At 38.1% G+C, this 27,857-nt stretch overlaps 1 long non-coding RNA gene across 3 annotated transcripts; it reads left to right on the top strand.

The window, feature by feature from the left end:
* Positions 1-27,048, top strand: LOC106505840 (uncharacterized). Of its 3 annotated transcripts, none has more exons than XR_002338016.2 (3): positions 1-244; positions 6,285-6,377; positions 17,760-20,169. It is a non-coding gene; the product is annotated as an uncharacterized LOC106505840 (long non-coding RNA). The 3 variants fall into 3 exon arrangements; XR_014822536.1 differs by lacking the exon at positions 17,760-20,169 and adding an exon at positions 24,802-27,048 and having other exon boundaries at positions 48-244; positions 6,176-6,377; XR_014822535.1 differs by lacking the exon at positions 17,760-20,169 and adding an exon at positions 7,356-7,556 and having other exon boundaries at positions 48-244; positions 6,176-6,377.
* The last annotated feature ends 809 nt before the right edge of the window (positions 27,049-27,857 follow it).

Genomic DNA, 27,857 nt, shown 5'->3' with positions numbered 1-27,857 from the left:
AAGAGAGTATACTCTACCCTAAGAAGTGGATGACTTAGTAGGTCCCTTTGGGAGATGACCAAGTCAGGAGAAGAAGGGGAGAAAGAACATTCTGGGCAGAGGGAACAGAGTGTGAATGAACTCTTCTTGGAGATCAAGATGATGAAGTGAGTGCAGACTCTGGGAGGAGGGAAGCCAGCAGCCAGGATGAGCAGCCATCAACATTCTTCTTCAGCTTCTTCCAGTACTGAAACCACAATTCAAGGTTTGAAAATGAATGCTTGTAGATGATATAGAAAGGAAGGGAACATAATGTATTCATTTAATCAACAGTTATATAACAACTATATTTTTGGATGCAAGCTAGATGGTATCACTATTTTTAAAACCCTCCTGTGGCTTGCAGTTGCACTAGAACCAAATCCAGATTCCCTACCATGGCTTTCAAGGTCTTACCTGATCTGTCCCCTGCCTCCCTCTCTTTCTCTCTTACTTGCTATAATCCATCCATTTAGGTCTCTTTCTGTTCCTTGGATATGCTCCAGCTGTTAGGTCTGTACGTTCTGTGTCTATATCCTCTTCTTCTTTAAAAAAAAATGTTTCAGAATGGTTCCCCACAGTTTATTGAGATATTACTGACACATAACATGTATAAGTTTAGGGTATACGATATGATGATTTATTACATGTATATATCACAAAATGATGACTACAATAAGGTCAGTTAACACGTCCATCCTTTCACATAATTACTCTGTGTGTGTGTGTGGGGGGGGTGACAACATTTAAGGTCTATTCTCTTAACAATTCTCAAGTATAGAATACCATATCATTATTAATAGTCATCGTGCTGTACATCACATCCCTAGAACTTCTTCATTCTACAGCTGGAATTTTGTACCCTTTAATCAACATCTCCCATTTTCCTCACCCCTCAGGATCTAACAACTTCCATTTTTATTCTCTATTTCTTTAAGTTCACTTTTTTCAGAGTCCTCGTAAATGAGGACAGATAGTATTTGTCTTTCTCTAACGTATTTCACTCAGCATAGTGCCCTCAAGCTTCGTCCACATTGTTGCAAAAAGCAGATTTTCCTTCTTTTAATGGCTGAATAATATCTCATTGTATGTGTATACATTTTTCTTTTTTTTCTGCTATCTATCTATCTAGTCTATCTCATTTTCTTTATTCATTTATCTCTTAGTGGACACTTATGTTGTTTCCACATCTTGGCTGTTATGAATGATGCTGAAATAAATGGGGGCTCATATATCTATTTTAGACAGCAATTTTGTTTTCTTTAAATACTCAGATGTGGAATGGCTGGATCATATGATAGTTCTATTTTTAATTTTTTGAGGAAAGGAAACTTCATATTGTTTTCCACAGTGGTTGCACCAATTTACATTCCCAGCAAGAGCGCACATGAGTTTCCTTTTCTCCACAGCCTTGCTGACACTTGTCTCATACGTATACACATTTATTTGATAATAGACATTCTAACAGGCATGAGGTGATATCTCATTGTGGTTTTGATTTGCATTTCCCTGACTGGATCTTCTTAATGTTTTTTTCATTCCATTCAAATTGCAGCTCAAATATCACCACTCAAAGAGGTTTTGTCTCACCACTCTGTCTATGGTACCCTTCCTATCACACTATACTGGACTGTTTTATATATTTTATTGATAGCAATTAACAACTGAAATTATCTTGTTCATTTATTTGTTTGCTCTGTCATTGTCAGTCTTCATCTTACTAAAATAAAAGCATCCAGAGGATAAAAATCTTGCTTGTGCCATTCACTGTTGATCTTTGGAGCCCCCCAGAACTGCAGGCATACAGAAGGCTCTTGAATAGTGGTTTTTTAATTTTTAAAAATTTTATTGACACATAGTTGATTTACAAGTTTGTATAATTTATGCTGTACAACAACAAAGTTATACATGTACACACATCCATTCTCTTTCAGAGTCTTTCTCTCTACATAGATTATCACAGAATATTGGGTAGAGTTCCCTGTGCTATGTATCTTGAATAGTGTTTTAAAATGCATGATTAAATGAGTAAATGAATGAATGAATACAATGTCTAAGCACCAGAGATGACAAGGTCATCAGGGTTTCCTGTAAGAACTCATGGTCCAGGTAACTTGTTTTAGTAAAATGTGCTAAGTGTTAACTAGGGTACATGTAAAATGTTGGGGAAGAACAGAGATTGGGGGCTGGAAGGCTTCAGAGAAAAAGTGATTACTAAGTAGATCCTCTATGGGGATGATAGAAAGTTGGCCAGAAAAAGAAGGGGAAGAAGGACATTCTGGGTATAAGTAACAGTATGTGAAGAGCCTGTTCTTGGAAATCAAAACAAGGAAGGGGGTGCAACTCCAGGCACTCAGAAATGACATTCTGGTTTTTCATGACACAGATTTCAAATACAATTAAGACAAAAAAGTGGTGTGCTTCCATATTAGGGGTCCTATTGCATAGACATTCTACTCAAGAAGAATTAGAAGAATCTTTCCAAAGAATAACTATAAATCTCTAACAAGAAAGGAGGAACATCTAAGAGGCTCTTGGATGTATTTATTTTTTAATAGAAAAATAAACAGAATACAGACACGTCTCAATGCTCTTGGAGAAGTGGAATGAGGGAGATGAAACTTAGGGATTGTGTAACGCCAGAAACAGTTGTGGCTTAGAAAAATTCTCATAGCCCCAGAGGACTTTCAGACCCTCCATAGATAATAGAAATATAAACCAGGCAGTCCCTCTGCTTACAGAAGTTAGCGTAATATAATAGCGGACAGAAAGCAGGCAAAATTTTCAGAGTGGAAATATAAGCAGGAGCAAGTGCAAGGAATAAAGATCAAGAGAGATGAATGTAATGTCACATACATTTATGCTTCTAGACTAAAAACACACTTAAGTTAATGAAATAATTAAACATTTTGATAATGGAGAGATTTGTCAGTTTCTCTGAAATATGGAGAATGAGAGAAGGAAGTATCAGAACAAATGGCAAGTACAGAAGAAAAATATTGTTGCCCTACCCGGGAATGATCTATATGGGATATTGTAGTTAATTCTGGTGTAAGATGACACAGAAATTACTTTCACTCTCCAAAAAATACCCCTTTGGGTTATAGTCACTGTATCTAAATCCAGACATTTCCTGGCTTGGCTTAGTTGTGACGATTTGAGCCTAGTTGATTTAAAAAAATATATCTATATATTTTTTTTCCATTGAATTTCCCTAGACCTCAGATAGTGCTCCAAAATGTGTCCTTTGGCTGAACCATGTGATGTAGAAAATTCTCAGAACCACAATGGTTTGGACATTGATCCCTTAATGGATATTAAGGAGTTATTGTGAAATACTGAGTTTTAAGGGTCTGGCTTCAACTATATGGGAAATTTATCCTTTCGATCATAGAGACCTGCTCTTCCACTCCTAATGATTTGACAGTAAATACATGTTCTGAATATCTCTGGTGCATATGTACATTTATGACACATAACTGGACTTTTTGAGGTCTTTAAAGGGCGAAAGAGAGAAACGATGAAAGCATCCCTGGGGAAATAAGAAGAACTCTTTGAGTCACAAAATTACCCCCAAATAGAGCATGTTCAAAGGGACTTTTTGTCTGCATAGTGAATTAAATTTTTTTTTTCATGCAAACTACATATACTTTTGCAACTTAGAATTTAGCAACTCATCTAAACCACTGAACGTTAGGAAGTATTCCTGCCCAGTTTCTTAGAACTTTCACTGTTCCCTTTTCTTCTGAAGGCTGTTGTTATGAACATACATGTCAAAAGTGATTTATGCGCTTCAGGATAAGTCTCGGTCCATGTTGTTATTCAAAATCTTCCTGGGCTGATTCAAGACCGCATCAAAAACAAATTTACGAGTTGACGTGGTTGAACCGTAAAAAAATTGACCTTAAGGTTTAGATTGTTTCAAATAAATTGCCTCACTGAGTTCCAAGCCTCTTCCAAATCGTTTTAAATTTAAATTTTACATTGCGTGAAAACTACATGTATAAAGGCACTTATCACTGGCAGTTACTAAATTTAAAATTATAAACTAGGTAGAAGAATTTTTTTTGCACTCCAGACAATAGATAACCATTTAGCAACACTAATTATATTCTGATGATTGATGTAATTTTTATGTCAAAGAATTTTTCCAATTAGTATCATTTTAAGTTGTAATATCTAAATGCATACATTCCTAAGCTGTAATAGCATGGGCTTAAGAGGTGGTGAAAACCAAGTGTTTCTATTAAGTCCAAAGAGGACTAAAACAACTGGGTCACTTTGCAGCAGGAATTAATAGAACATTGTAAATCAACTATAATAAAAAATTAATTTTTTTTCGTTTTGATAGAATTTCTGTCTTACAGAAAACTTGCAAGATTATTACAAAGAATTCCTGAATGTTCTTTGCCCAGATTCCCCAAATATTAGCATTTTAGTGTATTTGCTTTATTTTTCTCTCTCTCATCATATATTCTGAAATATTTGAAAATAAATTTCAGGCATGAGACTACCACCCCTACCCTCCAAAAAAGAAGAAGAGTCCAGACATATTGGGAGAATTTGTGAACATTCTCTCACCTTTTCCTGTCAACCTTTTAGTGAGAAGCAGAGACTTTTTAAGAGGGTGCCTGAAAGGCCCTATAATATATAGAAGTTACCCTAGAAATACTATCAATAAATATTACCAACCATGTTGAAAAGTTCAAAGAAGTGAAGATTTTTATGGGGGAAAAATATGAAATAGAGGGAAACTGTATTGAAGTTGGTTAAGTCAATATAAATATAAAATGTGATACAAAAAAAGATATTTATAATCTATATAATGGTTATCTAAGACCAATCTCTCTTTCTTGCTTTTCTTTTTTTTTTTTTTTTTTTTGCTTTTTAGGGCTGCACCTGTGGCATATGGAGTTTCCCAGGCTAGGAGTCGAATCAGAGGTACAGCTGCCAGCTTACACCACAGCCACAGCAACTCGGGTTCTGAGCCGCATCTGCAACCTACACCACAGCTCATGGCAATGCCAGATCCTTAACCCACTGAGTGAGGCCAGAGGTCTAACCTGCATCCTCATGGATACTAGTCGGATTCCTTTCTGTTGCGCCACTATGGGAACTCCCCAAGATCAATCTCTTGCTGTAGGGTAGATTGTGGTTGTTACTCAAAAGGAAAAGATTGCTCGCAATATAGAATGAGGGTGAAATTACACTTTCATCCCCCTCTCCCTCCCTCCCTTTTTCTCTCTTCCTTCCTTTCCTTTGAACACTGACTATGTACCCCCACTGTGGTAAGTACTGGCAATATTATAATTAGCAAGACAGAGAGGCCCCCCCCCCCCGTTCTTCTGGAGACAGTCAATACAGATATAAAAGTAGAGGCATTGGGGGGGGGTCCCTCAATTCTGGGTCTTTGTAGATTCTCCAAGGGCACATGGCTGTTTTTCTCTCTTTGCTCTTTCTTTAAATGTTCTCTTGCTATTGGTGCTTCTCTATTATTATGACTATAAATATGCTCAAACTTTTCAAATATTAAAAAAAGATTCATTCTAAAATTTTGACTCCCTTTCCTTCAATCCCTGGCCTCGCTCAGTGGGTTAAGGATCTGGCATTGCCATGAACTGTGGTTTAGATTCCAGACATGGCTTGGATCCTGAGTTGCTGTGGCTGTGGCATAAACCGGCAGCTACAGCTCTGATTAGATTCCTAGCCTGGGAACCTCCATATGCCACAGGTGCAGCCCTAAAAAGACAAAAAAAAAAAAAAAAAAAAAAAAGAAGTGAAAAGGGGTGATGCAGATCTTAGACAAACAGATGGCTGTGGTCTACAATCCCTACCTGAAAAGACAAAAGCCATCCTGAATTGAAGGCAGCTCAGGGATGGAGCGATGGCTGGAACCCCTTGGTGGTGGAGGGAGGAGCCTGTGAAAGTAGAACAACAGGTTTTGTTTTGTTTTTGTTTTTGTTTTTGTTTTTCCCAATTCTAGACCAGGAAGGGGCTGATTTGATTTCTTCCTCTTTTTCTCCCCATTTTTTAAAGGTTTATTGAAGTATATAATTGATTTACAGCATTGTGATCGTTTCTGCTGTTCAACAAAGTGATTCAGTTATACATGTACACACTTCCATTCACATGGGCTTACTTTGTTCTCATCCCATAGCTCACTTCCCATCATCAGGGTCTGTGTTGCACCAGATCCCATCAGCAACACCAGATTATGGTGAAAATAAGCGCATAGACTCAACATTTATTTAGAAATTTACCCACAGAGGGAAATGAGGAGGATTGACTGCCAGATGGAAGCCAAGGACCATTATACTTCAGTTCTCTTTTTATACAGAAGGAGTGATAAGGTTGAAAAGGTAGGTTGTGTCTTGGAAATATGTAACTGGCTTACTTTTTAGGCAACTTTTTATAACTTTGGTCAATATTTTTGGATCTTATTTAAAATAGGAAACGTTGTAAAAGTAGAGATGAGAGTTGAGAGGTTGACTCTGTCACTTGCTAGCTTGCTTTCCCGAAGGACTTTTAAAGTAGCTCCTGTTGATCAAACATTCTCATCTTTAGAGAAAAGTCAACACCTCTAGAAGGGAACCCTTCTTCCATCCCCCATCCTTCTTCAAGGAGAAAAACATGTGATACAGAGCAGGGGACAAGGTCACATAATTGGGCTTCGGTAATGAAGAAGAAAGTAGAAATAAAAGAATGAGGGTTTACCTTCCACATGGAGCCTCTCTTCCTTCCTTCCCTCCATCTCCTTCCTTCCTTCCTTCCTTCCTCCCTCCCTCCCCCCTCCCTCTTTCCTTCTTTCTTTCTCTTTCTTTCTTTCTTCCTTTCTTTCTTTCTTTCTTTCTTTCTTTCTTTCTTTCTTTCTTTCTTTCTTTCTTTCTTTCTTTCTTTCTTTCTTTCTTTCTTTCTCTCTCTCTCTCTCTCTCTCTCTCTCTCTCTCTCTCTCTCTTTCTTTCTTTCTTTCTTTCTTTCTTTCTGCTTTTTAGGGCTGCACCTGCATCATATGTATGTTCGCAGGCTAGAAGTCGAATTGGAGCTACAGCTGCCAGTCTACACCACATCTATAGCAATATGGGATCTAAGCTGCATCTGCAACATACAGCACAGCTCACAGCAGTGCTGGATCCTTAACCCACTGAGTGAGGCCAGGGATCGAACCTGCATCATCATGGATACTCATTGGGTTCATAACCCACTGAGGCACAACAGGAACTCCCAAGTTTTCTTTTAATTTTGATCTCTATGTCTCTCTCCCACTTCTAAACCAGATCATTTTCCTTTTTTTTTTTTTTTTTAATATGACCTCTTTTGGAGATTTTTTTCATTTTCAGGTAAGATGTCTGGTTTTGAACTATCTTCCACTTCAGAGGAATCCTGGGCCTTAGAAAGCTGAAGAAGAAACACTTTGGAGTCCAGTTAAAGAAAAGGAGGATCAGGATGCTTTGACATACAGGCATACCTTGTTTTTATTGCCTTTAATAGATAATTGTATTTTTTTAATAAATTGGAGGCTTATGGCAGCCCTGAACTGAGCAAGTCTATTGGCGCCATTTTTCCAACATTGTCTCACTTTGTGTCTCTCTGTCACATTTTAGTAATTCTTGCAATATTTCAAATTTTTCATTATTATTGTATTTGTTATGGTGATCTGTGATCAGTGATCTTTGATGGTTCTATGGCAGTTATTTTGGGGCACCACAAACAGTGCCCACATAAGACGGAGAACTTAGCCAATAAATATTGCCTGTTCTGGCTGCTCCATCGACCAGCTATTGCCCCTTCTCTTTCTCTCTCCATGGTCCTTCCTATTCCCTGAGGTACAGTAATATTGAAATCAGGCCACTTAATAACCCTACAGTGGCCCCTAGATGTTCAAGTAAAAGAAAGATTCACACATCTCTCACCTTAAATCAAAAGCTAGAAATGATTAAGTTTAGTAAGGAAGGTGTGTCAAAAGCTGATGTAGATGGGCCTTTTGTGTCAAACAGTTAGCCAAGTTGTGAATGCAAAGAAAAAGTTCTCGAAGGAGATGAAAAGTACTACTCCAGTGAATACGTGAATTATAAGAAAGCGAAACAGCCTCATGGCTGATATGGAGAAAGCTTTAATGGTCTGGATAGAAGATCAAACCAGCCACAACATACCCTTTAGCTAACGCCTCATCCAGAGCAAAGCCCTAACCCCCTTCATTCAATGAAAGCTGAAAGAGGTGAGAAAGATGCATAAGAAAAGTCTGAAGCTAGTAGATGTTGGCTCAAGAGGTTTAAGAAAACCTATTCAAGGTGAAGCCTCAAGCGCTAATGGAGAAATGGCAGCAAGCTATTTAGAAGGTCTAGCTAATGTTTTATAGTTTGCATTTTAGAGGTCTTCTTTAACTTTTGTTAGCTTTATTCCTAGACATTTTATTTCTGATGCTATAAGAAATTAAAAAAATTGTATTTTCAAATTGTTGCTAGTGTTGCCAGTGTATAGCTGATCTTTATATATTATTCTTGTATCCAGAATTTTTGCTATATTCACTTACTAATTCTAATGATTGGTAAGATAGATTCTCTTGAATTTTCTAAGTACACTTCCATGTCTTCTGCCAATAATGACAGTTTCACTTCTTTCATTCTGATCTTTCTAGATCTTTATGCACACTCTCTCACCCTTTTTACGTTATGGTATTCATTAGAATTTTTATACCATGTTGAATGAAACTAATAATGTTAGCTCTAGGTAATTGGTAGATGCTGGTTTTATCAGATTATCAGGTTAAGGAACTTCTAATTATCTGATTAAGGATTTCCTTTTTATTCTTTTTTTTGCTGTTTTTATCATGAGTATTTATCATGAGTGAAATTTTTTTTTAATCAAATGCCTTTTTTGCTCTTCTTTGGTATAATCATTTTCCCCCCTTTATTCAGTTAATGTGTTAAATGATATTGATAGGTGGTCAAAAGCTAAACTTGTATTACTGGAATAAATACCACTTCCTCTTTTTATATGTTATTGGACCCTCTTTGCTAATATTTTGTTAAGGATTTTTGTATCTATATTCATGAGAGATACTGGCCTATACTTTTTTTTTAATGTATCATTATTATGCCAACTTCATAAAATATGTTGGGAGATAATTATTTTTTAATATCTGAGAGAGTTTTGAGAGTTTGATACTATTTCTTCCTTAAATTTTGGTAAGAATTCTTCTGGGCCTAGAGTTTTCTTTGTGAGAAAGTTTTAAATTATGAATTAAGTCTAATCAAGCTCAATTATATATAAAGCTTCTTTATGGTCACAAAGCATATATTTGCATTTTCACACCTTTTCCTTAAACTTTTCATGTATCGTTATATATTCAAAATCTCACATTTATATCTGAACTGACTTCTATCATGTACTGAATGGCCTTCAAAGAGCCAAAGTAACCTTGCTTAGAAAAAGAAACATTTTCTCAGAATGTCTGAGTAGATTAATTAATTAAACCAATGCTTATTGTAAGCCTACTATGTATCAGGAATTATGCTAGTCAGTGGTACTACCAGGCGCTCAAAATAGAGTGAAGCCCGCAGGTAGTTAAGCAAATAAATTATGAGACATCATCGCACACAGGCACACAAAGGAGACATCTATTAACCCTGCAGGACTGGGAAGACATCACAGAGGAGTTAGTATTTGGGCTGGACCTTGAACGACAAATAGGATTTTACCAGCTAGAGAAGAGAGGAAGGACTAGTAAGGTGTTTTTGTTTTGTTTTGTTTTTAAATTGGGTTATAGTTGTCTTACAATGTTGTGTTGATTTCAAGCATTCAGCAAGGTGAATCTGTGATACATATGCATATATCCATTCCTTTTCAGATTCTTTTTCAATGTAGGTTACCACATAGGACTGAGTAAATTACCCTGTGCTGCACAGTAGGTCCCTGTTATCCATCTATTCTATGTAGTAGTGTGTATATATCAATCCCAACTCTTTAATTTATCCATCCTCCACCCTGTGTTTTACCTTTGGTAAACAAGTTTGGTTTTGAAATTTTTGAGTCTGTTTCTGTTTTGTAAGTTCTACTGTATCATTTCTATTAGCTTCCACATATTAGTGATCTCCCATGATATTTGTCTTTCTTTGTCTGACTTGCTTCACTTAGTATGATAATTTCCATGTCCACCCATGTTGCTGCAAATGGCATTATTTCATTCTTTTTTTTTTTTTTTTTTTTTGCTATTTCTTGGGCTGCTCCCGCGGCATATGGAGGTTCCCAGGCTAAGGGTCCAATCGGAGCTGTAGCCACTGGCCTACACCAGAGCCACAGCAACGCAGGATCCGAGCCGCGTCTGCAACCTACACCACAGCTCACAGCAACGCTGGATCGTTAACCCACTGAGCAAGGGCAGGGACCGAACCCGCAACCTCATGGTTCCTAGTCGGATTCGTTAACCACTGTGCCACGACGGGAACTCCTATTTCATTCTTTTTTATGGCTGAGAAATACTCCATGGTACATATGTACCACATCTTCTTTATCCAATCTTCTGTTGATGGGCATTTAGGTCCCTCCCATGTCTTGGCTATTGTGAATAGTGCTGCAATGAACATTGGGGTGGATGTACATTTTTGTATTGTGGTTTTCCCCGGATAGATGCCCAGGAGTGGGATTGCTGGATTATATGCTAGTTCTATATTTAGTTTTTTAAGAAACCTTCATACTGTTTTCCATAGTGGTTGCAACAGCTTTCATTCCCACCAAAAGTGTAGGAGAGTTCCCTTTTCTCCACACCCTCTTCAGCATTTGTTGTTATTTGTAGACTTGTTAATGATGGCCATTCTGACTGGTGTGAGGAGATACCTCACTGTAGTTTTGATTTGCATTTCTCTAATAATCAGTGATGTTGAGCATCTTTTCATGTGCTTTTTGGCCATCTGTCTGTCTTCTTTGGAGAAATGCCTGTTTAGATCTTCTGAGCATTTTTTGATATAAAGCTTTTTTTTTTTTAAATTGGGAGATGATATGTTTTATGCAAAGGCCTAGCTGATAGCATAAGCTTGGTGTCCAAGGGGAATAGAGTATTTGAGGGGTAGTAGTAAGAGCTGTTGTTCTAAAGAAAGATCTGAACCTTTGGGAAGGACCATACTTTGCCATAAAATAAGTTGAATTCTATTCATTAGGCAGCCTACAGCCACTGAAGGATTTTAACCAGTGGACTGACCTAATTAGAGCCATCCGGTAACAGTGACTTTGGCAACAGAAGATGTATTTGAGTTGGGAGCGACTGGAGGAAGATAAAAGCAGATGGTGAAAGCACAATGAAACATAATGAAAATTACTTTATACAAATATCAAGGAATAGTTTGTCTCACTAAAGTTATAGGAGAACTAAAAATTTAGTACTTTTGTTCTTTTTACAGTGGAATACACAAACATTTTTGTTGTTTATCTAACTTCAATCAAGTTGATCTGTTTTTTTAGCGGGCTGGGAAAGACATCACTATCTGGATGACAACAGTCAGAGCTCAGTCAGGGAGGCAGAGCCATGAGGAAATAAGGGGTCGTTTAAAGGATCTTAGTTGTGGGAGAAGCTAAGCAAGTGAACAGAAGAAAATGGAGGATGAAAGTCACGGTCACTAATTAGCGTTCCTGAAATTCTGGTGCCAGTGGACAAGTAAGAATGTGCAGGGGAGGGGGTGATGCTGAAAAGACATGTCCAGCCACTGTGGAAGCTTGAAGCTGTGGAGAAGTCAATGGGAAGCTTTCCTCTCTATAGCTATCACCTGTGTGAGTTTCAGCCAAAGTCAGTGGCTATGGGGCTGCTACCCGTTAGCAAGGCCAGCAGGTGGGAAGCTATATAATGGGAAGTAGATGAGCGTGAGGTCAAGACGAGATCTGGTGGGAACCTTGCATCTGACCACAAAAGAACTTTCAAAGAGCAAGGTTTGTTATTTTCACTTCTACTCCAGAATCTCTCACATGTTCCCCTTTTGGCCAACTCTAACCTGGAATGAGATATGAAAGATAATTTGGGGAAATGTAGTCCCTACAATAACCATATTGACTGGGGAACAAGTGTGACATATAACACCTAAATATGGGATATAGTAAGATATACATCATAAGATGTAAGAGCTACTAAGCCTTATGTAACCCTTGTTATATGATAACATATGTAAAATACTTAGTCTGGGACTTGATAGAGAAAGTGCTCAATGAATGCCATGATTATCCCAGAATCTTGTACATATGTTTTTTTTTATTTTTAAAAATTATTTATTTATTTTTATAGCCGCACCAACGGCATATGGCAGTTCCCAGGTTAGTGGTCGAATCAGAGTTGTAGCTGTGGCAATGCCAGATCCTTAACCCACTGAATGATGGCAGGGATTGAACCTGCATCCTCACGGACACTATGTTGGGTTCTTAACCCACTGGGCCACAACAGGAACTCTCTTATCCCTATTTTTAAAGCGTCCTGTACAAAGCAACAGGAAACACATTGTGGGGTCAATGATTGCATTATATCTGTCCAAAGTAGAAACCTGAGGAGAGGGTCCAGGGATAACAGGTACTATTTGTTACTCATTGAATCTTTCTTGTCTTTATTACTGACTAAACACAAATTCATCTGAGGTGGCATTGAACCCCTGAGGTCTGATTGTGACTCATGAGATGAAAGCCAACGTTCCTGGTAGGGTTTCCCAGGCAGCCTCTACAATGGCAAATAGAGTCAGGCTCTCTGATTTCCCACTTCTCTCTTCTGCCTGGACCCCAGACACAGAGTTGTTCTTTCTTCTTAAGACCATAAAGAGACACACACATGCTAAGGACTGCTGAGCATAAGGCTGGAATAAGCTGGAATAGGTGTGGGGTGGCACTGGAGAGCCTACACTTTTGATAATCCTCAGGTGACTCTGTTGCTACTGCCCTTTCACTGGCGCACGTTGAATAGCAAAGATCTAGAACACCATTATAGTGTTCATTGTACCAACAAGTGGTATTGACATCCTAATTACCAATTTACACTAATTTCTTTTACCTCAACTACCCGAAACTTAATGGCAATCCTTGCTCTGTTTACTGCATCATTCTAACACAATCATAGTAACACAAAGCAAAAAAGAGCTGGAAGAGTAGATCTATATACCAAAATATAGGCATTTCTGAAAGAACTGCAAATCACTAGAGGTCAATTTCAAAGCCAAAAGATAAGAAGCTTGTAGTCTGAAGTTAATGACAAGGATGCTTAAGTGCCTCTTAAAGTTCTTTGCAAAGCCACGTTGTGAGGTCCTCTTGGGACATTAATTAGATTCTTGGATGTTGAATTTTCATTGATCTTCTGCCTTGGGAATATCAGAATCTTCTTTGCTTAATTATATTTGGGACATACTCTGAATGACAGCTAAAGTCATTTCCACTTTCATGATTGCTTGCTAGTACTCGGGTGGCCTTTCTAGAAACTGGGAGGATTTCAAGCAAAAGCAGAGGCCAATAATTGCCAGAAACATTAGACAGCTAGGAAGAAAAGAGGCACTCAAGGAATTCTGGTCTTCCCCATCCACACTCAGGTCCTTTGATATTTTCCTCTTCTCTCCAACATGAATACTACATCCTAGCTGGTCTTAACTACTTGCCATTTTATGAACACCAGTGATCCATTCCTACCTCTGTACCATATCTTACACTGTTTTCTTGGTGTCTTAGACTATTCAGGCTACTGTAGCAAGTCCATGAACGGGGGCGGGGGGGGGGGGCTTAAATGACAGAAATTTATTTCTCACAGTTACAGAGAAGTCTAAGATTGAGTTGCTTGCAGATTCAGGGTCTGGTGAACACCTGCTTTCTGGACTGAAGACAGCGACATTCTAGCTGTGTGCTCACATGGTCTTTCCTTGATGTGTGCTAGTGAGGAGAGGGGAGGTGGGGAGAAGAGGAGGAGAGGGAGGGGCAGAGAGTCCTGGTGTCTCTTTATGATAAAAGCACTAGTCCCATCATGAGGGCACCACCCTCATGATCTCATCTAAACCTAATTACCTCCCAAAGGCCCTGCCTCCAAATACTATCACACTGGGTTTGGGGGCCTTCATATGAATTTTGAGGGGAGGCAAACATTCAGTACGTAACGCTTGGCATCCACTTACCCATTAGCTTCCCCTAGTAGAAATAATATCAGTTCAGGCTCTGGATTATATTATAACTCAATTTCATTTTCAACACAGGCTTACAAGATAGGTATTGTCATTACCTTTATAAATGGTTAAATTAAGTCTTGAGTGGTGGAGACTGTTCTGAAGGTCAGCTATCTTGCTATGAAGCCAGGGTTCCATCCCAGGTGCTGGAAAGCACCAGAGTAGGTGCTTTGAATCAGGGTCTTGTGTCTCCACTTGTGGTTACTGGACAGGCAGTATCAGCATCACACTGGAAATCACATGGTTGAGTCTTACCTCTGATATACTAGATCAGAAGCATTGTGGGGGTCCTGGCAACTTGTGCTCAGTAGGCTTTCTAGGACATTCTAATGCATGCTTAACTAGAGAATCACTGCTCCAAGTGTGAGAAAGGAAATTATAGATAATCGATGACTTCTTAGAGGATTAGGTTGTTTGCGGGTTAATACTGGTTTTATGGTAATGTGAACAAGATTCATCCATTGTGTTGTAATGTTAAGACAGTCATGCACCTGTGGCTCAAAATCACCAAATGAAAAACCTCCACATCATCCAAGATTCAGTTCAAATCCCACCTCCTCCATAAAGATCTTTTTTTTCCTTCATCATTTTGATTTAGCACAGCAATAAGCAGTGTCTCATGTATACTACTTGCTCAATAAACACTTGTTGGATCAATAAATGGGTTTCTAGGAGTTCCCGCTGTGGGGCAGTGGGCTAAGAATGCAACTGCAGTGACTTGTGTTGCTGCAGAGGTGTGAGTTTGATCCCTGGCCTGGCAAAGTGGGCTAAAGGATCCAGCATAACCACAGCTGTAGTCTAGGTTGCAGCTTTGGTTCAGATTCAGTCTGTGGCTGGGGAACTTTCATATATTGTGAATAAGGCCATGACATTTTTTTTTTTAATGGGTTGCTATTAACAGAAAATTTTGCTCAGTTCATTATGCCAGAATACTTTGTGATCATCAACACCACCCTCAAGAAACCTAACACTTTTTGCCTTTTTGCTCTGATATATATATTTATTTTGAATAATTGCCAGCTTGCAATAGCAAGGTGCATCCCACTTATAGTAAAATCCATAGATAATTCCTAAATGTGATATTAAATTGAAGGATAACATGTGGCAGTTTTACATGCACAGCATGAGGGAATAGGAGAGATGAAGAAAGAAAGCTGAGAGATATATAATTATTTTTGGAATAATTGAGCATTGCCGTATTCTGAATTGGCTTAGGATCAAGTAAATAAAGATATGTCTGACAGTGCTATTATTTTTTATTTGCTTCCTGTTTTCCTGCTTTCCAGTCTATTCATAACTTTCAGTGTTATTTGATAAGATAATATTAAGAATTTTGTCCCATTAGCAATAAATATAGACAGACCCTGGTGTATCCAAATAACAATTTTGTCTGTTGCTGAAGTGTATTTTAACATTTTTGTATCTATTGAAGTATATTCCTGTGGACGTGGTCTGCACCACCGATTTCTGTGATCAGGTGATGCTTCATGCCACCCGATGTATCTTTTCATCCTTCGCCTTGTCTGTGTAGGATAAAAGAAGTACTGGTCAAGGAGTGGTTTTGCATTCTCCTTGGTGCTACAGATTCGATGGGATGCAATGGATGTTGCTGACATCTGTGATTCTTAGCCAACCAAGGCTATTATGCAGACTAAAAGTCAGAGGTCCAGGTGACTGCATAAACTGTGATACTTTCTCAGCTACTTCAGGTCTTCCTAATGATTTGGGAGGAGGTGAAGCAGTGCAGTGCTGTGCCTTACCCAGATCTCCAAGGGGGAAAAAAAAAGAAAAGTCCCAATTTGTAGCATGTACTGGTTTCAAGTCATCACCTTGGAAATGTGCCCAATTGACTCACCAGCATGCTGCTGGGCTAAACAGACATGGATTTCAAAAAAAATTAAGAATCAACCCCGATTTTTGCTTCTTATGCTTTAATAGAAACTAGGGACTTAGCAACAGTACACGATATATTTCAAATAAAATGTCATCCTATGCCAGTCAATACAAGAAATGAAGGTTGAAATTGAGAAAAATCTCTTTAAAAGTGTATTTCTGATTTGTCTCAGATAGGCGCTTATCTCCAAAAACTAATTTTTCACTTCCTTTCTCTATTGAAGCCAATTTTTTACCACAATTTTTGATATGTTCAGAATTAATAGAATTAGTTTTTGTCCTCTAGCCAAGGTTTGGGTACAAAACTTTCAGATATAGTTTTTTTTTGTTTTTGTTTTTTGTTTTTTTTAGTAGCACAGAAAGAAATGGGGATTGGGTGCAGGGGAACATTTTTTGTTTTGGTCTATGTTCAATGAAAACTCTTAAACTGTGTAACATTTAGATTTAGATGAATAGGTCTGCTTATGAAATTTGGTGCATAATTTAAACAGAGGGAAAGCTGTAATGACAGTAGAGGAGTAATAGGTATATTTTTGAAATCATAAAAACTACTGATAAATTTTTTATATTACAGCCACAAACATTTGGGGAATAGGACATTCCTTGTCTTCATTTTTTGCTCCAAAAAAGGAAGAAATATTTTGTCATTTTCTTGAAATATATATCATCTTTTTGTCCTAATTGAGTAAATAACTTTCTGGAAATTGATATACACGCACAGAAATAGAAACTTTATTAAAAATAACATTTCCTTTGTTAGGTTACTGCAAAATCTGTTATCATTAAAGAAAAATCAAAAGACGAGACCAGGGAGGTCTCTGGTGGCCTAGCAGTTAAGGATCTGTTGTTGCCACTGCTGTGGCTCAGGTCACTGCTATGGCATTGTCCCATGACCGGCCCAGGAACTTCTGCATTTTGTGGGCATGGTCAAAAAAAAAAAAAAAAAAATGCAGACCAGCAGAAAGAACCCAATACTGATGCATATACTTTCAGACACTTTAATGTGTTACTATTTTGTTACCTGATTTTTTTCCCACTTAAAATACTTTTCCATGTCAACAAGTACACATTACCATATGATTTTAACTGAATCTACATTTTATGATGTGAGTGTACCCTAACTTAACCAACCCCTTTTGCTGGATCTTTATATTGTTACCAATTTTCCCTTATATACTGTCATATGTACATGATCACCATCTTTATATATTAATTTTCCTTCACATTTTTATATTTCTTAGATAAAATACATCTAAAATTATTTTCTTATTTTATAGAGGTAGAATTACTGGATCAATGTTAAGAAATATTGGAATTATTTCCTAAAATGTAGATTTGGAATTTTAGGTCAAAGTTTAAATGTATTATCTTGACTTCTTAAACATATCACCAATTACTGTCCCAAAGCTTTGACCAGTTTATATATCCATCAGGAGCTCATCACACATGATGCAATGTACTTATCTACAAGAGTTTCTTTTTACATATTTTCCCAATATAACAAGTAAAATATAAAATTATTTCTCATTGTCTTCCTTTTTGTGTTAGAAACAAGTCTTTTAAAATGTTATTAGCTGTTAGGTCTTTTTTTGTATTAAGTAGGATGTATTTGTTACCTATTACAACCTTAAAATTATCACACACTTAGCCACTTAACACAAATTTATGATCTCAATTCTGCAGGTCAGGCGTCTGGTGAGCTCAGCTGGTTCCTCTGGCCCAGGTTTCACAGGCTGAGATCAAGTTGTTGGCAAGCTGGACTCTTATCTGGAGGCTCTGAGAGGGAGGCTGTTTCCAAGCTCATCCAGGCTGCTGACAGAATTCAGTTATTTGGGCTCAGGGCTGAGGTCTCTGTTTCCTTGCTGGCTGTCAGCCAGGAGCCTCTCTCAGCCTGAATTCCTCACCACGTGGACCCTCCATTTTCAAGCCAGCAACTTCCAGTTGAGTCTTCTTCATGCTTTGAATCTCTCTGAGTTCTGTTGCCTCTCTTCTGCCTCCATCTGGAGAAATTTCTCTGCTCTTAAGGGCTTGTGTGATGTGATTAAATCCAACCGGATAGGACAATCCAGGCTAATCTTTCTGTCTTAGGTCTGTAAACTTAATTATATCTACAAAGTCCCTTTTGCCAGGTAAAGTATATTAGTTAGTATTCTCTGGATAAATAAGCAATGAGATATACATCTATGTCTATCTCTATTGATGTATATCTCTGTGTATGTATTTATATATGTATGTATGAATGTATGTATCTAACATTTGCCAAAGTCCTTAGAACCAGGGAAGCAGATGGTATAAATTCCAGTTCTATGGCCTCAATCAGTGAGACAGAAAAAAGGAGCAAATTCCTCTTTCCTCTGCCTTTTGTTTCATTCCTGCCCTCAATGGATTGGATGATGCACACCCATATTGGAGAGGGGAATCTACCTTATTGAGCTCATCCATTCAAATGCTAATATCATCCAGGAATACCCTCACAGACACAGAAATATTGTTTAATTTGGACACACCATGGCCAGTCAAGGTGAAATAACCATCATGAGGTAATGTATTTATTGGTTCCAGGGGCTAGGGTGTGAAACTTTGGAGGTCCATTCTGCCTACCACACCATACAAAGGCTTCACTATTTGGTTTGCCTCGTGCCTGCCTCAATTCTAGAGTAGGAATATGATGTTTTCGTCTTTTGGAACATCTGTAGTAAGAATTATTTACCACTTATCTTATTAAATTATAAATAAACATATTCAATCATAGCAAAATTAGAGTGAAGAGCCCAAAGAAATCCATCTATCTATTATCCAACTTCAACAATAATCCATATTTGCCAGTTGTAAGACACCTATTTGCTCAGACAGTGATTTTTTCTTTTTTGTTTCAATATATCCTTTGGTGGAAGAAAATGTCTTATTTGTGAGGACTAATTAAGCTTCATTTTGGCAGCGGCAGGGGGTGGGGGGATTGTAGTAGTTTTATATAATGCAAATAACAGAAAACATTTAATTTTTCTTCCTTTTTTTTTTACTAGAATATAGTTGATTTATAGTGTTGTATCAATTTCTGCTGTATAATATAGTGACCTAATCATACATATATGTGTACATTCTTTTTCTCATACTATCTTCCATCATGTTCTACCCCAAGGTACTGGATATGGTTCCCTGTGCTGTACAGTAGGACCTCATTGCTTATCCATTCTAAATGTAATAGTTTGCATCTACTGGACTTTCTGTTGTGGCTCAGAGGGTTAAGAACCCTACTAGTAACCATGAGGATGAAGGTTTGATTCCTGGTTTTGCTCAGTGGGTTAAGAATCTGGCATTGCCACAAGCTCTGATGTAGGTGGCAGATGTGGCTCAGATCCTGTGTTTCTATGGCTGTGGTAGGCTGACAGCTGCAGCTCTGATTTGACCCCTAGCTTGGGAACTTCCATGTGCCCTAAAAAGAAAACCGTTTGCTCTACCAAAAGTATGGCACAAATGAATCTATTTACAAGAGAGAAACAGACTCAAGGACATAGAGAACAGACTTGTGGTTCATGGGGGAAGAGGTAGGAAAATGTTGATATTTTAACAAAGTAAGAAGAATACTAGTTCCTTCCTCTCATTTGGTGGATGGAAAATAACTTTGGAGTATTAAAGTCTTGTCTAATTTACATAATTACCATTATGATTCATGGACATTTTTTATTAATTGTCTCACAATATAGGATTCCCTTATTTCATTCTTGTCTGTTACATAAGGGAAAGCTGAATGAAAGGGAATGGGAGAGGTAGTAGCTCTTCTCGGAGAATTTAAGAAATAAAAACTCAGGTTGCACAACATTTCTGCTCCCCTCGCTTTTCTCTTGATGCCAAGCACTGGGTATTTGCAGCGCAAGTTATAATAGAACTTATTTAAGAAGATATTTTACTATAATAACATGAATCATTGCCATCATTGGACAATTTGGGGGTATAAATAGACAAAAATCCATGGATAATCCAAAAATAACATTTCCGCATTTGCAATGTGTTTTCATAACGTATTTAACTGAGCATGTGCTGATGTTCTGGGAATTTAGTTGGAACAGAATAATAAAGTACAGCATAAACTCTGGCTTCAGTCTGTGGACACCTGGCTCTGAGAGTGGTGGAAGAGATTTCTCTTTCCAAGTGTTTTCCTATGAAGTGGAAAATCATGCCCAACTGTTTTGTTGAAAAGAGCTCCTCTCTATGCAAACATTTTTTTTAGATTAAACTACATATGAAACATTGTTTAGAGAATCATCTTCCAATTTATCATTTGTTACCAGACTGTATTATCTCTTATTATTTTTGTTTCCAGTTTTCGAGTGATACATTTCTTCTCTACAAAATTGAACACTTATGCTTTTAATTCCCAGCTTTCCCATCTCTTCCAGAACCAAGCTCCATTAAGTATCACTTCTTTTGCCTCCATCCATCTTTCTTACCTTTTCAATCACTCTGATTTCACCATTGCTCACACATAGGACTAACTACCAAGAAACACAGTCACTCATTTCTTTTTTTTCCCTTTACCAATTAACTTAAATATCCACATCATCTGCACCAATGTGTTTTTAAATTTGTTCAGATTTATTTTCTGTCCCCATCATGTTTACGTGGCATTCTTCACAACCCCCAGCAATTCCTTGAATCTGATGGCCATTTTCTCAGTTGTCATATTCTTTTAAGGTTTTGTTTCAATCAGCACCATTAACCCACCCACCTGCCTGCCCTTTCTTTGCCAAAATCTTACTTTCGTGTCTCTTTAGACATTTTATTACCTTGTTCTTACACTTCTCCTCCAACTACTCTCTTTTCTTTTTTCACATGTGATATCAACTTAGAGGTAATTGTCCCAGGAGCATCTATTTCTGGTTGTTTGCTTCCTTCTTTCTGTTTTGAGCTCTTCTCCTGGGTAATCAAATTCCATGGCTTCAACTCTCCTTTCCATGGAAATGGCTTCTAAATCGATGTTTATGCTTTTGAATTTCCCCCTAAAGTTCAGTCTCAGTTTTCCAGTTTCTGGCTTGACATTTCTGTCTGAATATTCTTCTAGCACATTCTATTTAATCTATTCAAAGAAATTGCGCTTCTTGTCTTCCCTTTTCAATCTGTTTCTGTCATTGTTTCCCATTTTTGTTACAACTACTACTTTGCCATTTAGGCTCAACATTTCGAGTTTAGTTTTTGTTCTCGTTGTGCCTCTCTCTTGTCAAAACAAATGTTGATAGGCCTGTTTGCGTCTATACCCATAATGAGTGTCTGTCTCCTTCCATAATAAATACATTTATGGAGTTCCCACTGTGGCTCAGTGGTAATGAACCTGACTAGTATGCATGAATATGCCGGTTTGATCCCTGGCCCTGCTAAGTGGATTAAGGATCTGGTGTTGCCATTTGCTGTGGTGTAGGTTGCAGACTCAGCTCTGGTGTTGCTGTGGCTGCAGCATAGGCCAGCAGCTGCAGCTCCAATTAGACCCCTAGCCTGGAAACTTCCATATGCTATGGGTGCGGTATATGGTTAAAAAAAATGAAATAAATAAATAAATACCTACATTTAATCTCTCACTTCCAATGCCCATGACCTCTTTTATATTTAGGGACACTATTATCTTTGACTAGGAATACAGAAAAAGCATGTTAACTTTTCTCTCCTGTCTACTCTACCTGGTTAGCATTCAAAATCTTGCCAGTTTAATCTCTCCTGAATTTAGTTTTTATGATGTCACCATCTACTTCAAATTGTCAATAACTTTCTTTTGTTAAAAGAGTAGTTGTAAGCTGGGGGTGCTTTTGCCCACTGGGGGTCATTTGGCAATATCTGAAGACATACTTCATGCTCATAATAGGGCAGAAGGGTGCCTGGAATGCTCTTAAACATCCCACAATACAAAGATGGCTCACGACAGAAAAAAAAAATGGTCCAAAATGTCAATTGTACTGGGGTCGAACAACCCTACTTTAGAGAATAATTTACAAATAATTAATTTGACATTCTTATCTCATCTACACTTCATTTATAACCCCATGAGATTTTTATAATTGTTCTTTCTTTTCCACCTCTGGGTCTTTGCTTGTACATTTTCTTTCCTACTGATGTTTTCTTTTCTTACATTGTCCTCTCATTAAAAAAAAAAAACCTCAATACCCCCCCTTCTCTGTGTTCAGCTTTATCGCCATATCTTTCATGGGACCCCATAATAATCCCAGTTGAAAGTGATGACCCTTTTTCTGAATTCCGATAATAATTTTTTTCATATCTCTCTTATCAATTCTTGCCTTTTAATAATCATTTATATAAATGTCTTTTAAGACTTACTAATTAAAATTTTTTTTTTTTTTTTTTTGCTTTTAGGGCTACACCTGCGGCATATGGAAGTTCCCAGGCTAGGGGTCGAATCAGAGCTACAGCTGCCAGCCTATGCCATAGCTACAGCAATGTGGGATCCAAACCGTGTCTGTGACCTACACCAGAGCTCACAGTAATGTTGCATCCCCAACCCACTGAGCGAGGCCTGGGATTGAACCCATATCCTCATGGATACTAGCTGGATTCATTTCTGCTACACCACAATGGGAACTCCTGAAAGCTTGCTAATATTTCCATTTGTTTAAATAAAAACCTTTATTGAGACATAATTCACATGCCATAAAATTCACCCTTATAAATATACAGTTTAATGGTTTTTAGTATATTCACAGAATTTTGCAGCCTTCACCACTATTCAATTCCAGAACAATTTCATCACCCCCCAAAAGAAACCCATAACTGGAGTTCCCCTGTGGCACAGGGGTTAAGGATCTGACATTGTCACTGCAGTGGCCTGAGTCACTGCTGTGGTGATGGGTTTGATCCCTGGCTGAGGAACTCCCACATGCTGCAGGTGCAGCCAAAGAAAAAAGAAACCCATACCCATTAGTAGTGTCTTTCCATTTGTTCCTCCCCCAAGCCTCTGACAAGCACAGATATATTTTCCATGCCTATGTTCTACTATTCAGGACGTTTCATGTGAATGCAAACATACAATTGGTTACGACCTTCACTTAGCAAAATATTTTTAGAGTTAAAGACTGTCTTGAGAAAACCATGATATAAGATGTCTTAACCATAAGATTGGCTTTTCTCTGTGCAGATACTGAGCAGTTTTTTCAAGACTTTCCTGGCTCATTTTATTCATCAACCCAGTGCCAGTCATTTTTGATCGTTCAGAAATATGTTGATATTTCTTGTTTGTTGGCAAGCCATTTCTCTACCACATTATCTTCTCTATAATGACTTTATTCCTTTTTATACTTTTTTTTAATCAGCAGGGTTTGTGAAGTATTAGAAAAATATGTTTACAAAGCCCAACATCTTGACAATTTTAAAGGCAAGAAAATTGTGTTTTGTTCAACTTTTCAAGTTCCACTTTGGCGTTTGTGGAATAATTGATGCCATTAGTCAGGCTGTATTTTCTATGATTTACATTAAACTGATTTAGGTTAAAATTGGGATCTGACAAAAATGAAAGTATACGGTGTTGATGGATAGAATTAGGGTTATCCAAGTGGCGAAAAATACTTAAAGCAAGACTTAAAGTATCTGTAAAGAATTTATATAGAGAGACTCTTGCTAATACAACTAAATTGGACTTGAGGTCAGTACGAAATAATGAGTAGTCTGAGTTCTAACATTTTAAAAGAAATGCAAATTTTAAATCTTTAATTGTGTGCTCATCTGCTTCTTGAGATCATTTGGATTTAGGAGGAAAGAACATTTCAGGCAAAGGGAAATTTAGGTAAAATATTCCGAATAAGGGGCTTGCATGTTCTGTTGAAAGAATAGCGATGAAGCCAACTGAGTTAAGGTGGAATGAAACAGTAGGAAGAGCCATGGTTAGAGAAGTAATGTGGGCCAGATCACATAGGTCCCCATATACCATAGTAAAGACTTTCAGCTTTTATTCTGAGTGACCTGGGGACCCACTGAAAGATTGGTGGGTTGAGGAATTCTATCATATTTTAATAGAATCTCTATTTCTGCACTTTGGGGAGTACCCGGAAGCTGGACAAACACATAAAACAGGGAAGACAGGAGGTGATTGCAATAATACAGTTAAAAATAATCGTGTCTTGGGTTGGGTTGATAAATAGCCAAATTCTGGATGTGTTCTGAAGATAGAGTAAATAGAATTTGCTGGCAAATTTTGTGTGGAGTTTAAAAGAAGGAAAGACATTAAGGAAGATGCCTGAAGTTCTTGGATGATAACTGAAAGGATGGAGTTGCCACTGTATTTGATGGGGGACTGGAGAGGGACAGGTGTAGAGCTTGAGGGAGGGAGGAAGATGGGTGGTTATCAGGAGTTGGGTTTTGGTTCTTTTGTTTGAACTGTTTTCCAAGTGGATTTGTTGGTCAGGCACTTGAAATTTAGAAGGGAGATGCCGATGGGGGATTTAAATTTAGGAGTCATTAGTGCATGGCTAGTACTTCCAGCCATGACACTGGATGAGACAGACTAAAGGAAACATGCAGATGAAAGAGAAACAATCAGAGGCTGAGCTCTAGAACACTCCAGAATCTAGGTGTCAGGAGGTAAGGAAGAACTGACCAGGGAGGCAGGAAAAAAAGGAGAAAAGGCAAGAGAGTGTGGAATCTAGCTCCTCATTAAATTTTAAGCTGTGTGAGGATGGGAATCCTATGTGCTTATTCAGTGGTGTATCCTTTTCTAATATCTCATTCACAGGAAGCAATAATAAGCAATGACCGAATGAATAAAAGAAGGTGGGACATGGAATTTCTGCTGTGGCACGACAGAATTGGATGTGTCTCTGGAACTCTGGGATGCAGTTTCGATCCTCAGCCCGGGAACTCCACATGCTGCTGGGGGGGTGGGGGGGTGGGGTAAAGGTGCGACATTATATCAATAGCTTGTAGATGAAGCAGAGAGTAGGGAGGAAGTCTTCCTTTTCCCATCCATGTATCTCTTCCAAATGTCCTCCTGTTATTCTCACACTGGTGGCTCCAGCCTTGAAAGACAGCAGTTTGTAATTATTTTATCTTTATCCACTTACATCACGCAGGACACGGTATTGTGGGGACCAGCTTTCTTGCTTCTTCTAAGTCTTATGGGAGATAACTAGCTTACATGTGCATTCTCAAAGAGGGAAAAGGGGCTTTGGTTTTTCCTCCTAAGTTTGCACATTTTCTTTTCTCTTGGTCCAACACGTCATTCTAGGTGATGCTTTTGTGTTTTGTCTCTCAAGGAGATATCCACAACAGCATCACTCTTCTGAGTCCTCAGTTTGGCATAACTTGCGTCACCAAGCGCTCCAGCCAAACCAATGAGTCATTTTAGTCCTGTTACTCTGGTGCTATTCTAATACAGGTATAACAAAGTGATTTCCTTGGTGGTGCCTAGAAACAGTGGATGTTGACCTGGTTACAAATGCTCTCTGCCTGAAGTAATACTACACAGTATGGAAAAAGTCTATTTGAACCTATATTTTAGAGTAAAATGATATTAATGAAAACTCAACTCAGAATTTTATTTTCAGAGCTTTTGCCCCAGGAACAAATAAATTCAATACATGAGGCTTATATTTCAATACAAAGCCATATAAAGTATGAGAGAATACATTTTTTTTTTGAGCTTTAGTTTTCAAAAGTTCACATACCACGGTGATATTCTTAAGGCTGTTGGAGAGATGGTGATGACAAATATGTCAGGATGCCCTAGAAGTTAGCAGCATATTCAGGCCAGCAACTGCCTGGGGCATATCCAGATTTTGAGGGAAAAGAAAAAAGAAAATAAAGGAAAAAGTTGTTATCTTCAGAAGAACTAAACCACTCTCCTTCTTCAATTGCTTGCATTGTTCTGCTGCCAATCATCCTTGTGCTTATGGCTTGAAACATCCTTCCATTTGCTGCTTTAAAAGCTGGTAAAGTGAGAAAGTAACTTAGATCTGGATTTCTCAGTCTATGCTAATTCATTCATTTGGGGCATCACAGTGGTAAATGTAACAATTTCACATTTGTCACATTTCTCAGTTAATTGCTTTACTTCATAAAGGCAACTTTTTTTTTTTTTTTTTTTGGTCTTTTTGCCATTTCTTTGGCCGATCCCCTGGTACATGGAGGTGCCCAGGCTAGGGGTCGAATCAGAGCCTACACCACAGCCACAGCAACACAGGATCCAAGCCACGTTTGCAACCTACACCACAGCTCACCACAACGCTGGATCCTTAACCCCCAGAGCAAGGCCAGGGATTGAACCCACAACCTCATGGTTCCTAGTCAGATTCATTAACCACTGAGCCACGATGGGAACTCCAAGGCAACTTTCATTCAAAGAATTTACAGTGAGGGTGAAGTTGCAAAATGTTATCTTACTAGTCTTGGTTTGCAAATTTCTGATGACCAACTCTACATAAAATATGTCATATCAAGAGAAATAAATAGCTCTTTTCTGTGAGATCTTATGCTTCCCCCCAAACACTGAAGGGTTTCCTTTCTGTAATTGAGAAAATGCATTGGGGTTACAGTTTAAAAGTAACACTCAGAAATTTGTTCCCAATCCTTGATGAAATCTAAGAAATGAATAGATCATTTGCATTAGGTCAAAATGATTTTCAGGCCTTATCAAAGCTTCTCAAACTTAATCAAAGAATTTTCTGTCAAACAAGATGCAGGCTGAATAGAAGTTTCCACATAAACAAAATCTTTTTGTGTTAAAATTAATTTACAGCTCATATTTTAATTCTTCCCTCTCTTCTTTTTTTTAAATTACTTGATGAATTTTATTACATTTACAGTTGTACAACAATCATCACAACTGAATTTTATAGCATTTCCATCCCAAACCTCCATTTTCTCCTCTTTTCTACTGTGTTACAAAGGATTATCAAGCTTTTGGCTCACTCTTAAATTCATCCACGTTAAACACTGTGTTAAAATTCTTCTTTGGATGCTAATTACAGTGACTTAAAAAAAAGCCATTTTTGTTTGGTTTTCTTCAGTGTCATAAAACCCATGAAAAGCATCATAAGTTTGGGTTGTTGGTTGTGTGAACAAAATGCAGTAGACTGAGTGAGTTAAATGACCGAAACTTATTATCTTACAGTGTGAAAACTGGAAGTCAAGGATAAAAATGTGGTCAATTCTGTTCTGGCAAGAAAGCTCTTTCCCTGACTTGAAGATTTGTGCTTACCTAGCTTCCTCAGTGCCTTTCCTTGGAGCTCTCTCCCCGCCCCCACCCCACCTCTTTTTATAATGCCACCAATCCTATTGGATCAGGACTCCCCTCTTCTGATCTCTCCTAACCTTAATCACCTCCTAAAACCTCACCTCCAAATTCAGTCACATTGGGGGTTAGGATTTCAACATAAGAATTTTTTTTGGGGGGGGGTTTACAATTCAGTCCCTAGCCAGATATGGCACCAGACATTAACTATATCAATATTTCCAGGAGTTCCTGTAGTGGCTCAGTAGATTAAGAAGCTGATACATTGTCTGTGAGGATGTAGGTTCAATCCCTGGCCTTACTCAGTGCTTTAAGGATCTTACATTGCTGCAAGCTGAGGCATAGGTCGCAGATGCGGCTGGGATCCAGTGTTGCTGGGGCTGTGGGGTAGACCTCAGCTGTAGCTCTGATTCAACCCCTGGCCCAGGAAATTCCATAGGCCCCAGGTGCCGTCCTAAAAAAAAAAAAAAATTCCAGGGGTTAAGTATCTTGCATGATATTTCAATTTCTACAGTCAACCTCTACAGAGCTAGTACTCTGTAACTGACACTGTGCTAGAT

This window comes from Sus scrofa, chromosome 13, assembly GCF_054392235.1.
Source record: "Sus scrofa isolate SSC_HxYL_T2T_F1_AM1 chromosome 13, Sscrofa_HxYL_maternal_Yorkshire_Landrace_v2.0, whole genome shotgun sequence".
Classification (NCBI taxonomy): Eukaryota; Metazoa; Chordata; class Mammalia; order Artiodactyla; family Suidae; genus Sus; species Sus scrofa.
The sequence above is the reverse complement of the archived record's forward strand: the minus strand, read 5'-3'. Positions and strand labels throughout refer to the sequence as shown.